Source organism: Heterocephalus glaber, unplaced genomic scaffold (assembly GCF_053883595.1).
Source record: "Heterocephalus glaber isolate CG9 unplaced genomic scaffold, H.glaber_assembly_v1.0 deba00001688, whole genome shotgun sequence".
NCBI lineage: Eukaryota > Metazoa > Chordata > Mammalia > Rodentia > Bathyergidae > Heterocephalus > Heterocephalus glaber.
This window is the reverse complement of record NW_028258413.1, coordinates 4869211-4882119: the sequence shown is the minus strand read 5'-3', so window position 1 is coordinate 4882119 and position 12909 is coordinate 4869211. Positions and strand designations below refer to the sequence as shown.

General features: G+C 36.9%; 1 pseudogene; it reads left to right on the top strand.

Moving 5' to 3' along the window:
- The first annotated feature begins 401 nt into the window (after nucleotides 1-401).
- On the top strand, nucleotides 402-481 carry LOC147821898 (U4 spliceosomal RNA; annotated as a pseudogene).
- The last annotated feature ends 12428 nt before the right edge of the window (nucleotides 482-12909 follow it).

Here is a 12909-nt window from a genome sequence, read left to right as displayed (position 1 = left end):
GAGCTCTCATTTAAAAATCATCTGATTGCCTCCTAGTGAATTCCAAGAAGTAACAGGACTCACCTTTCATAGAAAGCTCCCGACTAGTTAATGTCACCCTTAAATATGGAGAGAAAGTGATACTTGAGGAAAGACTTAAACAAGAAAGTGAGCAATGAGCCAACTAAGCCAAACAGGTAAAAAGAAACAAAGAAACAGAATAAAAAGATTTAGAAGAAACAAAAGTTGTGGAAGGAACCCACACCTCAACATTAATCACTCCTTTAATTAATATTATCAGAAACAAGTTATTTTCTCTGCAAAACAAACACAAGGAGCAATCACAGAAAGAATGAGATCCTGGAAATTAAAAAGGTGAATGGCAAACAAAAATGTATGTAAGTTTTGGAATATGAATTTAGAGCTTTGTGCAGTGGCAGTATCATAGCCAATGAGGTTTATCCGAGGTGCGATTATTGCTAATTGGAATATGAATTTCAAGGTATCCTCAGAAAATGAAACAAAAGGTATGAAGATGCTGATAAATAGAAGAATCGCATCTCCCCTCCCACTCAACAACCCCAAGCAGCAGAGGAGAAAGTCCCTGTCCTATCAAGAAGGCAGCCAGACCCCAGTGATAGCTTAGGCAGTAGCACCCTCTTTCTAATGACTTTGAAACTTAAATGAGCACCAGAAAGAGATGAAAGCTGAGAGGCGATTTGTAGCAGTGAGCTTGTAATTAGTCATCAAGTTTGCCAACTGTGAAAACACCTAAGTGTTTTCAACCGGATTATGTCACTACAAAGGCTCATTTGGATTTCTCCTTTGCTTAGCCTGATTTGCCAGTCCTCGTATAGTCTTAAACTTCTACCTGATTTCCTTTCGGTAAAGCCCCTCCATATACATTTATCTTGCTTATAGTTCAGAACCCTGACTTACTCTGATATTATTGTTTAACCCTTCTTGTGATTTATTGACAAAATTCAAATATTACAGTTGTCTGAATGAATCCCTAAAGCTTTATACAAATGTTAGTGGAGAGTATAGGTTACTGAAAATTATTCTAGATATTAGTCCTCTATCAGAAGAGTAGCTGGCAATAAACTATTCATATTCTGTGGGTTGTCTTTTCACTCTGATGATGGTTTCCTTTGCTGTGAAGAGGCTTTTAAAATTTAATATAATCCCATTTGTTGATTCTTGGTATTAGATCTTGTGCTTATGCCTATGCCTTCCTAGTTTATCTTCCATCAGTTTCAGTGTTTATATTTTTATATTCAAGTCATTTTGATTTGATATTAGTATAGGAAGAGATAGGAGTCTACTTTCATTCTTCTGCATGTGGATAACCAGTTTTTCCAACACATTTTTTAGAGACTCCCTTTTCTCCAGCATAGGTTTTTAACCCTTTAGTCAAAGATCATGTGGCTAAAGGTTCATGGGGTTATCTCTATGTCTGCTGTTCTACTCTACTGGTCTACACGTCTATTTTTGCACCAATACCATGTGTTTTTATGACTACAACTTTGTAGTATAATTTGAAATCTGGAATTATAATGCCTCCCAGTTTGCTCTTTTTGTACAAGGTTGCTTTGGCTATGCTGGGTCTCTTCTCATTCCATGTACAGTTTTGGATTGTCTCCTGATTCTGCAAAGAATTTTATTGGCACTTTGATAGGAATTGCATTAAATCTATATATTGCTTTTGGTAATATGGTCATTTGTACAATATTAGTTCTGTCTACCCAAGGACAAAAGATGTCTTTCCATTTTCTAATGTCATCTTCAATTTTCTTTTTAGAGGTCTTCTACTTTCTTGATTCCTAGGTAATACATATTTTTCAAAGCTGCTGTGAATTAGATTTTTCCCAATATGTTCATTATTGGTGTAAAGGAATTCTGTTTCTTTTTGCATGTTTATCATGTGTCTTGCCTCTTTGCTGAATTTATTTACTCTAAGAGTCTTTTGGACAGAAGTTATGGGAACTTCTGTGTAAGTGATTATATTATCTGAAAATGTAGTTTGAATTCTTCCCTTCCTGTTTGGAACCTGCCTTATTTACTTTTCTTGTTGCTGAGACAAAATACCCAACTCTCAAGGTTAAAGGGGGAAAGGTTTATTTAGCTCAGAGTTTGTAGAGGTTTCAATCCATAATCAGCTGGCTCAAGGCAGGGTGGCCTGGCAGAGGAGTATTGCAGGGGAGAAGCAGTTCATGGCAGGCAGAAGACACCAAAAGCAAGCAAGGGACTTTAACAACATATTTCTGCCCCTTTTATATTGTATCTAGGCTACTGGGATTAGGGCAGTGCCAAACTAATCAGTGGACCGATTTAGTAATCACACACCCTTGTTCCCAGCATTACACACTCTAGATCCAGCCACCTCTGAAAAAGCCCCACCTATGACTGCATGAAGCTTTTGGGGGGCATGAGCCACAGCCATAACAAAACCTTTTTATTCCTTTCTCTTCCCAGATTGCTCTGATTAAAGTTTTGAGTACTGTATTGAAGAGGAGTGATGGAAGTGGAATCCTTGTCTCATTACTGATTATATGGGACATGCTTTCAGTTTTACATCCATTTAAAATGATGCTGGCTGTGAGTTTGTCATAATGGCTTTTATTAGCTCAAAGAAAGCTTCTTACATACCTATTTTTGTCAGGGTTTTTATTATGAATGAATGTTGGATTCTGTTAAAGACTTTTTTGTCGAAAAAGCATGTATTGATATCATCATATGATTTTGGTCCTTAATTTTATTTGTGTGGTGTATTATATTTATATTTATTGATTTATGTACACTGTATCTTTCTTGCATCCCTGGGATGAAATCAAGTTGGTTGTGATAATGTTCTCTTTACCTATTTGCTGCATTCTGTTTGCAAGTGTCTTACTGAGGAGTTTTACATCTATATTCATCAAAGATATTGTAGTTTTCATCATTGCTGAGTCCTTGTTTGATATTGGCATCAGAGTAATACTAGTGTCATAGAATGAGTTCGACAGCCTTCCTTCCCTTTCAGTTTCCCAGAAGAGTTTGTTGAGAATTGACATTGGCTCTTCTCTGTACTTCTGATAAAATTCAGTGGTGAACCATCTGGTTAAATGAACTGCACAAAAACCATTTTCTGATGAACTGAGTAGGCTGCAAGAACACACAGTGAACAGGGGCAATGCCTCTTGGGCCAGCAGAGCAGACAGTGGATTGTAGATGGTTCTTTGAAAAATTGAAATACAAGACAATAATCTTTTGTGTGGAGAAAGTCTGCCTGGCGTGCCGACAAACTTTCATGCCCATTCCTGACACCCTCTATCTTCTTGGTGTCGACAGACAGTGTGGTGTTCTCAGCAGAGGTTTAGTCTCCTCAGAGTTAGGGCAAGATGGCGATCTGAACACTGACCCATCTCTCACATGTGGCACCCTGCTCAGCACACCCCCAGGGCCATCATTCAAAGGCTACTTTTCTTGGGTTCCAACAGTATTAACAGTATTGTTTCACAATTGTATAATTTTCTCTGTTAAAATAAAATCCAAAATTTCTGAGAGAGAGAAATTGAAATGATATTTTTCTCGGTCAAACATTCTGCACAGTTATCCCTGTGTCTGATACTTAGGCAGGAATTGAAATGATCTTGAGTACATTATGTGAAAAATGTTGGGAAAGGAATGTTTATCCATATGTAGTTAACTATTCATACATTACACAGAAAAAAGTCTCTAATAAGGGCAGAAATGGAAACAATTACAATATTTCTGCATGTTGAAAATGTTCATGTGGGCCTAACAAATCACATTTTCCACTAGAAAAAGACTAAGAATGGGAATAGTATGGATGGAAATGACAAATTTTAGTCAACTGTTGAAAAGTTAATGTTCTGCTTCTTGTCTTTTTCTCACTCTTCAAGTGAAAGTCCTTGGCCAAACGTGGATGTGTTTGTACCTTAAGAATATATCCATCGTCGTTATAATTCTGGTGTGTAATTCTCTCTGGGAATGTTAACAAACCAGAATTTCTTTTATTGGCTCACACTATTTGAAGAAATCCTCTAGTGAAATAAAGATTATGGTACATTTTGCATTAATCAATTATCGGATTTTCCCATGTAGGACCCAAGGATGCACATGGAGAAAAGGGAGTCATGTGGTCATCAGTAGAGAACAGTGTGGAGTAAAGGAAAAGTTCAGGGGACAGGAAATGACTGACTGAACCTCATCATTGAATCTGACCAAGGCCACACACAAACATACATGAGCGCGCGCACACACACACACACAAAACGCACCCATGTCTGTGAGAGACACAGCTTTTATAGAGTTATCTACATTATATAAATCCACTAGCACAGGAGATTTCTTCGTCCATTGCATCTCCCTGTACACACAGTTGTGGCTGTAGACACTTCAAGTTTCTACTGCTTTACAACCTTAACAAGGGTATACTGGCCATACTGTACATTAGTCAAACTAACTGCAGCAGTTTTATAAAGCCTATTAGTGCATAGTTCCCAGTCTACTTCTCCTTAAATGACTAAGAATGCAAAAATAACCAATAGCTTGACCTCTTAAATCACAAATTGCATAGGCTTACCATTAAAGTATACTGTAAATGTGTTTCCCATTATTTAGCTCATTTAGCATGTTCAGCAGCAAGAATTCAAATGTTTTCAGTTTTTTCTTTTTCTTACTTCACAGAATGGGCACTAAATGTTTTTTCAAGCCATCAAGGGAAATTTAAGAGCCTAGAATGGAATTGGAATACTGCTAATAGGTCATCATTATCCATCTGCATAAAAGATGTGATTGACTAAGAAATTATTTGGTTTTGCATCAGTCATTTGGATAGTCCTCATTGTGGAGAGTTGGCGTGACTTTCTCACTTTGGAAAATTATATGACTATATCACATTTACAGAGTGAAAAAGTACCTAGGATTAAGGTTTATAACTAAATTACTACTCTGCAGGTTTAGGAAATGGCCAATAATAAATTTGTTACAATTAAAATCACTTTAAAACCAATTTAAAGTGTATTTATGAATCATGGTAACATTAGAATATGGCACGCTTATTAGTAAAAGTTACTATATTCATCTGATTTTTCTCTATGGCAAATTAAAGCCTTTTATCTTCAGCTTAATTTTCCTAAAGAAATGTTAAAGCCTAAGAAAATGTTGTATAATCTGTGTTAATCATAATCTATGCTTTGGATTGTCTCTGTAGTTGCTGAAAATACTAAAATGCTATTTAAAATGTGGGATAATGTATATAATGTCAGAGTTACAGGGCTTGTCACTAAGTAGTGTAGTCATGCCACAGATACCTTTGACAGGTCTGAAGTGAACTGTCACAATCAATTAATATCCCGTAAAGTTCAAAGGTGTGTTGACTAGTTGGAAAAATGACCTGGTAGACTAGTATCAGTTCAAATATTCTTGTCACATAGTTAGGATCTACACTACATTCAAACATTTAATTCAATATATTGTAATGTCATTTCAGAGGGGGTAGATTTTAAAAGATGTGTCTATTTAGTCTCATTTTACACAAATGTTGCCATCTGCAATACATGAATTCCATGATATATTTACGGTAATAACAAGTGAGGAAGATGTCTTTGTTTATTTTAATTTGGAGAAAGATCATGTATTTAAGAAATGGTAGACCTTTATTTTTATATTGCTATTTTTGGATCATCCATGAATTTCCTCTAGTGTAAGCTTAATCTTTTTTTCTGGGTGTTTGAATACCCCATGATCCTTCCCTCAGATAAAACTCCTCTATGCAAGATTCTTCCAACCACACTGTCTTTTCAATTTTCTATATTGCCTCAAACATTAATGCTAGGGTAGAAAGAGGATGGACTTACTGTGTAAGTAGGCTGTATTTGAGAGGAAAGCAGTATGTAGATATAAAACACTATTATTAAAAGATTAAACTGTAAATTTAAAGTAAGAAAGGCTTTTCCCCTACTTTTCATCTTGGGAAATGGGAAGCAGCTGATAATAAGCCAAAGGAAATGAAAGCGTTGATGGGAGAGTCATGCAGGTGGCTGATAACAGCCACTACTGCCTACAGTTCACTGATGAGCTACACATATCGCAGCCAACTGGTATTTTGTTTCAGAAAGCATGACATAAAGGTAAAAATGTGTTCCATTAAAATCAGATTCCAAATGTGTTTCATTAAAGCAAGATTTTGTGAGCTGTATGGATGATGTATAGATGCTGTAGATAGTAGAAACTATCTGTGTTACTCTGAAACGGCTATTTGTCATGTGCCACAGCTTCTTTAAAGGGTAAAAACAGTGGGTGAAGACCGCGTCAGTGAAAGTATGGCAACCATTACTATCCAAAGCCTCTGAAAGGATTAGAGAGAAGTAGCGAATTTAGCAGCCTTCCACTATGCATTTGCCATTCATGTTAGGTCAAAAACAAAACCACTGATATAAAAAGAGGAGGGCAACACAGCAGTTACAAAACAGTATTCTAACAGCAGATATGTTGCCAGTTCAGAGAGTCCAGGTGGTTGAGTATCAGATTGTTCCATCTCGTTTCCCTTTGGGGTTGCTGTAGGTGATCTGGAAGTCTGTTTTTGAGGCTTGTTTATGTGTTTTCTCATTTCCACGGCGGGGGGGGGGGGTGCTTCTGGCGCCCACGCGGTTCACCTTCTCTGCCCTAGGAGCTTGGGATGGCAGGGGAGCTTCCTTCCGGGTTCTGGGATCGGCTGAGCTTCTCTGCCCTAGGAGCCTGGGATAGAGGTGGGAGCTTCCTTCCAGGTGCTCTGACAGCAGATATGAAACACTGATGCTGGGTTTTAAAGTAAAGCAATGTTATTGCTCTTATAATAAAAGAATGCTGATATTATTTTCAAAACAATTTCGATCTATAATATACATAACGGCACTTTTAAACTTCTCTCTCTCTCACACACACACATCTTTAATATATATTGTGGCTGTGTCACAAGCACTTTTGAGTTTTCTTGGTACTCTTAAAAAGGCATATTATTATTTCCACCCCCTCCCCAACATGCACACACTTCCTGTCAACTAGATGGATTTTAGTTAATGCAATGAACAAACATCCCTTGAGAGTTCTAAGGGGTCTCCCTGTACCAATATGCCACCTCCTTTAGGATAAGATGGAAATGAGTTGAAAACTAACCATATGTACTTTCTTTTTTGCATTATTAATGCATCAAAGAATCCTTGATACATCACCACTGGATCCAGCTATTTTGTGGTGCATCCCACTTTTAAATTAGAAAGCTAACAACTGGTTTAATCATTCTGTGGAATGTGAGTTCATATTTCTTTTTTATTTTTGTTTCTAGATCATAAATTTAAAATATTATGTGTCTAACACTTCAAAGTCGATACTTTAACTAGAAATTATCCTAGCCATAAGGAAGTTTAGTATTAAAATGATTATTACGTTTCCATTCTTGAAATCTTAAAAATCACATATAGATATAAGGTACAGTACTAGTGATTAGCAACTAGGGCTTAAAACTGTTAGTTTCACAATGGCCAAGCAAGAGGACTATGAGAACTTGCTTGACTTCTTTAGGATGCATTTATTACCCTGCAAAATGGAAGGAATAATAGCTACCTTTTCATATTTTGATAATAATATGTATATCAGACCAAGTAATATTATTAAGTGCTTAGGCTAATTAGTGATGGAGTGAGCTCCACCGGGAGGAAAGACATGTAGAGAATTGAGAGACAGATTTGTGAGCAAAGAGAAACTGTACTTCCCGAACCTGCAGCCCAGTTGCTCTGCCTGCTGTCTCCACCCAGGTGACTACAACTAAGAAATCCTTTGACTGAACACCTGGTGCCTCTCCTGGAGCCCTGATTAACATCTTTCCTATGACAAGGTGTCCGGGAGGTGGAGGCCAGCTCTGCCACTGCAGTGAGAGCTGGCTCGTTGCTTAGGTTGCTCTGGTCCTATCTGTGGCAACACGGAGCTCCTGATGGGGGACAAGGTGACTGCCAGCTCCCAGAACCCACTGAGCATGTTGGCAGTGGAGGTTTCAGTGTGCATACGTTTCTTGCCATCCTGCATTCTGCGGAGCCACTCCTGTGGAGAAGAGGATGGCAGAGGTGACTGTGACAATTCCAATAGGCATGTCACATTTCCACAGGGAAAAATGAATTAAGTTTAAAAAAAATAGTTGCTTTTGTTGGATCCGTAAACAAAAAAATCCCTAAAAATTCCTAGCTTGACTAGCATTAGCTTGACTACTAATTCTCAAGTGTGATTCAGTTAGTGTAGACAGGTTTCATTTTTCTATCTACAAACTCAAAATTATGGGCTGGTTACCTTCAAGAGTTAGATCCACACTTCCAGAAAAATTGAGCTGTGGTACAGCTAAAAGCCCTACTCTGGGCTGCCTTCTCAGCTTTAGAGGGTAGCTTGAGACAGGACTCTCCTCCCAACTGGAGGAGAAACTTCGTTCAAGGCAGATGGGTCAGACCCTCTCAGTAATACAGCAGATGAGCAAATGTTCCAGCAAAACTTGTGTCCTGGCCACAATGGGTGTTGGAGACTATTTGAACCCGCTGGATTAGGTTCTATCTGAAATTGTCGTATCACATATAAAGAATCAAAATGACTCTAAACAACAGAGAGTTTCATAACAGTACCAGTGTTTACATATTTCACTGAACTTTTATCTGGAATAGAAATCTGGAAATCTCATGAAAGAAGATTTTTCTCTTTGTTGGTTTTTCAAGTACATAAAGCAGCAATAAAACAAAGTCAATGGAAAACAGCCTTTGGCCGGAGACTTTTCTCAGCTTCCTAATTTCAGTAATCTCAAAAGCTTGTCTTACACAATTGTGGAAATGGTGACTCTGGCCTTAGACTAATCAAGAACTGTGGCAAGACTTCAGTGAATAAAACAAGTTAGTCCTAAAATGTTTTGAACTTTCATGTAGGTTTGGGTTTCAGTGCATCTTGCTGATGATGTTTAGATTTTGTGTAATCTACTTTATCATCAACAATATTTGAATTCAAGTTATCTGTCCCTAAAATATAGCTGTTTTTGCCATTATGGCTTTTCTTCAGAATGTGAAGAGTAGAGGTTGCTTAATATCTTATCTCAACATTTAAAGTGGAAATTACTTAAAATTTTAAACTGCTTAGATGATCCGTATTATACCAGTGCTATATACCAATATAACCAGATACTTCTGGGACAGTAGAAAGAAGTGATACTTTCCCCCTAGGAATCTGCTAAAATATGGTGTAGTCATATTAACATAAGTTCATTCCTTTTCTAGGAAACAAAATTAAGGAAACAATCGCAGGTGCTAGGTGACAGTCTCTTGTGATTGTAAAAATAACACGGAAGGGCTTAAATGGAGAAACTCTAAATTCTGGAAGTGTTGGAAGAGCAGGTTGAAGATTAGAATTAGAATCCACATGGGAAAGAAGGCAGTAAACTTCTCACCACAAATCATCTAGATACTTAATTTGGAATCAAACATGAACCTGAGCATGTGTCATATAATCTCCCTCAACACACCTGGGTTTTCTTAAGATGCTGTGAGCCGAAGACCACAATGTTTTAGACAAGCTTGAGCAGATCCTCTGCTAAGGAGAAAAACAAACACACTGTGAGTCTCGCTTTTACAAAATAAGACCCCCAAACCCCAACACACCAACTTTAAGCATTTAGTGGACTGATCTTCCTAAGATACACACTGCATTTGGATATTGGTGCAGGTCAGTGTTCAATGGCCTGCATTTCAGTGATAGCATCCTCTGATCATATCCGCCCTTTACTTGCCAGCTGCATGATTTTCACCACATTGCATAGTCCCTTCTCACTTGAACATTTTTATCTGTAAAATGGACATGACAGGACTGGTATGTAAATCAACATAACCTGGATAAAATGCTTAGTCCAATGCCAGGCACAAACTAGGACCTTCATGAAGACTAACTCTTTTTATCTTTATGATATTTTGAATATTTAAGTTAAAAGAAACAGGACCATAGCTGTTCTCAATGACCACATCCCAAAAACTAAAGCCCTGAAACTCTTTAAGCAATTTTCATGATAAATGTAGGTAAATTTTATTTTGCTCTTCTTTCATACTAATGGAAAGGCTACAAATAAGTCAAATATGGTCTGTGTCCAGATTTACCAATCAGTTACATTTTTAACCTATCCTATCAGAGTCAGGAATCTAGCAGTGATACAGTTCGTATTTAAATTTGATGAATTGTTTCAATGATATGCTTTAGAGTGATTTATTTGCTCAGTCCTGAATCCAATCCAGGATCATGCATTACATTTTGTTTTCAAGGCTCTTTAATCTCTTTAATCTGGAACAGTTCTCCAGCTTTATTTTTTAAAAATCTTTCATTTGAAGAGTACAGTTATTGTATAGAATATCCTTCAATTTGATTTTCTCTGTTTTTTTCATAATTAACTTGAGTTTTTGGTTATTTTGGCAAGAATACCACTGAAAGGATGCTGTATCCCTCTTCATGTGTTTTGTTAGGAGCCACATGATATCAGTTTATCACAATATTGATGATTTGGGATTTAATAACTTGCTGAGATGGAGTTCTACAGCTGTCTTAATTGTAACTGACAGGAGATACTTTGATGTTAGGACACAATGTTGACAAAACATTGGCCGGGCTCTTCTAGTTCGTCTCAGACCTTGGCTGTAATCCTGTCAGGTCTGAATCACTCAGTTCTAACAAGAATCCTGTTAAGTCAGTTTAGAAAGAATCCTCCCCACATCTGATCACCCTGTGTATCAGATCAAAGTCCTCAACCCTCATCTTCCCACTGGAGATGTCTGATCACCCTGGCCTGGCTTCAGCAAGAACCCTATTAGGTCTGTTTAACCAAAATAATGCACTCTACCCATTTTCCATCTATGGCCCCCCACCCTGCTCCTTGGCTATAAATCTGCACTTATTATTTTGTATCCAAAGTTGAGCTGAATTTTATGTTGAAGCTGTTTCCCCCCCATTAAAATATTTCCTGAATAAAAGTTGGTTTTACTGCTTTAAACACAGTCCAACTCTTGTTTTCTTTAACGACACGCAACTACTATTGTATTCTGCATGATTCTATCTATTTAAGAGTTTGTTTTTGAGTGTCATTAAATATTGTGATTCTTCTGTGGCCAAACCTTCCACAACAAGACATTGTAGTCACTTTGGGAAACAAGGAGTTTGAATGGACAAGTCATGCATTGGCTTTGGAACCTGATCTGGGTCGTGCACTCCTCATCCAAGGTTTCTACCCATGGCTTTTCATCCATTCATGAATAAGAAATTCAACTAGACACAACAATTAGAACTAGGACCCTGGGGAGGGGAAATGTAGTTTACTAAATAGGAAGGGAGGAAAGCTTCTTTCCCCTAGGGTTGAATTTCCCTCTTAAAGGTGCCGTATCACAGGGACAGTGCTGCTCCCTCCTATTCTTCTCTCTCTCTCTCTCTTCCTGAACAAGGAGGGGTGTAGTCTGATTAGCAAGTATGATAAGAGAATTGGACACAGCTCTACATTTTACATTTTTTTAGAAGAAGCTGAATATATGAGCCAGACATCTGCTCTGCAATTTTAATTGTTAGAGAAGAGTAACAGGAAGATATCTCAAAATCAACAAATACAGAAATTTAACAACACTTTAGTAAGTAACCTGTGGAAGAAAGAAGAAATTACAAGGGAAGTTATAAAATGTGAATTGGGTGAAAATAAAAGTACAATATATCAAACATATCAAATATATGAAATATAATGATAGCAATGCTTACGGGAAAATTTGTAGATTTACATGTTAATATTAGAAAAACAAATTATCTATCAATTATATAAATTTCCAATTTAAGAAGCTAAAATAGTATAAATTAAAACCAATGTAAATAGAAAATAGATAATAGTATATATAAAATCACTTAAATAGAAATCAGTAACATAGAAAATGGAGAATCATTATAGAAATGACCTATCGATAAATGTATTAATCCCATAGCTAGAAGAAAAAAGAAGACATAAATTGTTCATTTTAGAAATGAAAGAGGAGACATGACAAAAAATCTTAAGTAGATAATTAAGAATATAAAATAACATTATGAGAAATTTTATGTTAATGAGTTGATCACTTAGATGAAATAGACTGATTCCTTGAAACACTATAAAAAACTGACACAAGAGAAAAAATCTGAACAGGCCTCTACTACTTCAGTTTATAACTAAATTTTTCCTACAAAGAAAATTCCAGGTCCAAGTGACATTACTGGCTAATTTTAACAAAGATGTAAAGAGAAAACTTTTCCACCCTACCCATGAGAATAAGGAACAGTTCCCAAGTCATTTAATGTATTTTTCCTTAATGTGACACCATTCCAAAGGCCACCTAAGTCATGTAAGTGACAGACATACTCCCTTGAACACTAATGACAAAGATATTATTGAAGAAATATTCACAAACCCATTGTGACCAAGTGATGTTTATTACAGGGATGCAAGGTTGGTTTGATAACTGAAGACCAATCAATGCATTTTACCATATCAACAGGCTAAATAAGAAATACATGTGATCACACTGGATGAAGAAGGGGCCCTGGGCCAAATTCAACAGATATTCACAATAAAAACTAAGAATAGAGGGAAATCATCTTTCATAGAGCATCTGCACAGCATTTACAGCTACGATCAAATGGCTTTGATTTTTCACAGTGTTCTTTTATTAGATCGCATTGGATTATTTTGGACTCTGGTCAGTGATGATAGTTTTAAATGCTTTGATGAGAGGAAGCTCATGTTATGGGGCGCATATGTATCCTCCATCTCTGCCAGTGTGAGTCCATCCTTGATCTCACTGCAGTACCATTGAGGTAGCTAAGTATAGAGTATGGCTATACCTGGTAGTCATTGGTTAACTTGGTTTCATT